This window comes from Elephantulus edwardii, unplaced genomic scaffold (genome assembly GCF_000299155.1).
Source record: "Elephantulus edwardii isolate Elephantulus edwardi_28Jun2011 unplaced genomic scaffold, EleEdw1.0 scaffold00068, whole genome shotgun sequence".
NCBI classification, from domain to species: Eukaryota; Metazoa; Chordata; class Mammalia; order Macroscelidea; family Macroscelididae; genus Elephantulus; species Elephantulus edwardii.
This window is the reverse complement of record NW_006399818.1, coordinates 2993942-2997951: the sequence shown is the minus strand read 5'-3', so window position 1 is coordinate 2997951 and position 4010 is coordinate 2993942. Positions and strand designations below refer to the sequence as shown.

The 4010-nt window shown below is 38.6% G+C and overlaps 1 protein-coding gene across 1 annotated transcript in view; it reads right to left on the bottom strand.

Annotated features, from left to right (window-relative positions):
* Positions 1-4010, bottom strand: part of LOC102871359 (putative uncharacterized protein C12orf63-like) — a 271053-nt gene that overhangs the window by 12832 nt on the left and 254211 nt on the right. The gene's annotated exons all lie outside the window — the stretch shown is intronic.

Sequence of the window (4010 nt, the reverse complement as noted above, 5' to 3'; positions counted from 1 at the left end):
AGCACCACAACAAGATAAAGGAGAATAATCCAATTGAAAAATGGGCACAGGATATGAACAGACACTTCACCAAGGAAGACATTCAGATGGCCAACAAACACATGCAAGAGGCTTTTAACAGTAGATTTCAACATATCTTTTGATTTCTTGACTACCGTTGTTCATGAGTGTTGACTGTGGATACAGGTAAAATGAATTCCTTGACAACTTCAGTTTTTCCCCATCATGATGTTGTTGTCTATTGACTGGTCTAGTAATGAGGGCTTTTGTTTTCTTGATGTTGAGATGTAATCCATAATGAAGGCTGTAGTCTTTACTCTTCTACAGTAAGTGCTTTCAAGCCTCCTTCACATTCTGCAAGGTTGGGCTATCTGCATAATGCAGAGAGCTGATGAATCGTCTTTCAATATATGTAGTAATAATTTCTTTTTTCCTTTTTATTTATTATATGCCATGCCCACCACATTGCTTAATTCTCCTAGCTACTCTAAGTGTAAACTAGAATCAACTCTATCTTACAGATATGAAAACTAAGACTTTTTAAAGTCATGTATCTAGTGTACCATTAAGCTCATCTTCAAACACAGGCTAATACTAGTGTTCTAGTTATGCTGATATAACGGAGTTATCACAAATCTACTGCTTTAACAAAAAGAAATGTATTCTATTCTTTTATAGTTTATTATGCTAGAAGTGCAAATTCTGGGTGCTAGCTCTGGAGAAAACCCTCTCTGTGTTGGCTATACAGAAGAGTCCTTGTTTCCTTCAGCATCTGGAGACCTCCGTGTGTTCTGGCCTTTCTTAATTCAAAAAGGGGTCCAGATCCAAAACAACGATCTCTACTTCTGGCGATTATTTCTTGGTGATATAAGGGTCCCTCTCTTGGTTCAATTTCTGACCTACCTTCTTTTATCTCTTCAAAGGTAAAGATATTATGGGCCAGATCCTAGAGGAACTCTAGGTTCAATTAGGGTCAATTAGGGTTGTAAATGGATTAATGTAACTGCATTCTACCCTTAATTCTCCAACAACTATTGGGTTTATCAAGATCCTGGGGGATTTGTATATAGATTCTACATGGCGTCATTATACGCATGTATTTTGGAGAGACATAATTCAATCCATCATATATTTTATTCTGCATTGTAGGCTCTCTAAAAAGGGAAAACAATAGGGATCTTTTTAAGTATTTATAAGACATTGTCTTTACTGGGGAAATCTCAAACATTCTGAAATATGTCTGGATGAATTTTTCATGTTCTGAATATGTCTGGATGAAATTTTTTGTTTGTTCTTGCTTTCTAAGCACCTCCTAATTGTGTGACGTGCTAAAATATAATGATAACAGAAAGCATGGAATTACAGTATACTCTGTGTAAATCCTAACTTGTGAAAACTCATAATTATCAGCACTTCTTAAGTAAAGGCCACAAAGGTGACAAACTATATTCCTAGTATCTCATTAATTTGCATTGCTATTTGCTACAAAGATTTCCCCCCCTTTGATTAGAAATAGACATGTTTATCATACTACAAAAAGAAAGTTCTTCTAGTTTATAATTATTTAGATTGAAAAATGTATTAAGTATTATTCACCTGAGGCAGCTATTATATGAGTAATTCAATTATCTGAAAGTCGGTTTGCCTAAAGATACTAACTTCTAGTTACGTGAAAAATGAACAAAATTGAAATTTGACACTGAAACTTTCTGAAAAGATTGTTAAGGTCAAAAGATTATTCAGTTAGGATGAGACAAAGCAGAGGGTCAATGACAAAGAGGCCTCTCAATGATGGAACCACACAGTAGCTACAATACGTTTAAACACAGCAGCAATGGTGAGGCTAGACCGTCTGTTCTGTTGTGCAGAGGGTCCATAGGAGGTGGAACTGATTAGACTGCACCTAAAACCCGAACTTCTAAAACCCAAATACAACCAGGATTGTAGACCTCAAGCCCATTCAGTTTGTTGTTGTTGTTATGTGCATCAAGTCATTTGCAACTCATAGCAACCCTATGTACAATGCTCTGAACTTTGCTCTATCTTGAGCAAAATTCATTGTCTCTGACACACCTACCCCATTACCCCAGTCACTGAGCCTTTCCACCTCATGGAGAATCTTCCTCTCCTGTGCTGTCCCTCAACCCTCCCAAGCATCATGTCCTTCTCCAGGGACTGGTCCCTCCTTGCAACATGCCCAAAGTATGTCAGACAAAGCTTCAAAATCCTTGCCTCCACGGAGGACCCTGGTTTTGCCCTTTCCAGGATGAATCTGTTTATTCCTGTCTTAATTGTCTCCCTCAGTATAGATCCTTAGTACTTATGTGTGGTTCTCAGATCAACCGCGGCAGTGCCACCAGGAAACCTGTGAGAAACTGTAATGTCAGATGCCATGCCTAAATTACTGAATCTGCATTTTCACAAGAGAGGGACATCATGCTTGGAAGGGTAGACTGACAGCGCAAGAGAGGAAGACCCTGGATGAGATGGATTAGCTAAGTGAATGGGATAATGGGAGTAGAGGTGTTAGGGACAATGAGGTTGGCTCAAGATAGAGCAGGGTTCAGAAAAGTTGTATACATAGGATCATCTATGAGTGACAGATGACAACACAAAACACCACCACTGCTACCACTCTAGTTAGTGGTAAGGAGTTGTGCTGTCAACCTAAAGGCACATGGTTCAAATCTATTAGATGCTCCTCAAAAAATGAACAAAAAAGAGAAAGATGGAAAATCTCCTCTTGTACTATTTACAGCATCTGAAAACCAATGGGAGGGTCGCTATAATTTTCGATTTGATGGCACACAAGTCTAGCTTCAAGGAGCTCAGGCAACATAGGCTGCAGGTAGTGGTATGGCTAGCCCAAAGATCTGTGTTGGTTCAAATCCATAAGAAGCTGTAAGGAAAAATACGGCTAACCTCCTCCTGAAAAACTTATAGCCTCAAAACGCCAGTGAAGGATAAGCTATGAGTCAGTTTGGACTCAACAGCAATGAGTTTGAGTTTAAGACTCTAGGAGTATAGTTGTGCAAACACTGCTTAGCTGCTAAGTGAAAGGCTTCAAGTGCACCCAGGAGAGTCTTGGAAGAAAGGCCTGGTGCTCTCCTTTAATGATGTCAGATGCCAGTCATTAGGAAGCCTCCTGGGTACAGTTCTATGCTGGCATATGTTTGGGATCAGGACTCGGCACTGACTAGTTGGCAAGTGGGATCCTTTAGTCTGTAACTTTGTAGCTCCTCCCCTTTCATTAGATCCCACCTCAAACATGACAGTTTTGGATCACAGTTTCATCAACCCAAGTTATCTCTTGACTCTAAATGTTACTCCCTTAAATCACCTCCACATTTCCTTCCCTTCTTCTTCCCCCATTCTGTCCCACCATTTTTTCTATTGTTTGCTTCTTTTATTGATTTGTTATCTGTCTACATTTGCCAGAATGTAAGCTTCATGAGAACAGCGACCGAGTTTGTCTAGGACTCTGCTTTATTACCTTTCTCTAAAATGGTAGCCAGATCAAAACAGGTACTAAATAGATGTGTGATAAGTAAATGAATGACTCTACCAAGATTTGACTTACTTACAGGCCACAGAAGTACTTAATGGACTATAAATTTATTTAACCAGTATGCCATTTCCTTCAATTTTCTCATCAATACCAATGACTCATCCTTTCAGTACCAATTCCTCATCAGTGACCTAGTATCAATACAGTCAAGTATTCAAAAACACTTAAATCTCATGGTTAATATTTTAACAAGTATAAATGTTTACATAAAACCTATTTCTAAAGCTATACATAAAATGTCCTTAGAAGTATCTAAATATAAACATTAATATAAAAATAGTGGGTTTGGGGAGGTGCCGGGGGGGGGGATTGTGTACCAATGAGGGAGTTTTTCTTTTGCTTTTCAAGGAGAGAATAGTCTAAAAGTATAATATTTTAGGGCATTATTTTTATCGTAGGAGTATGCAATGAGGGTTGCAGAGTGGATTATATTTGGGGGTAG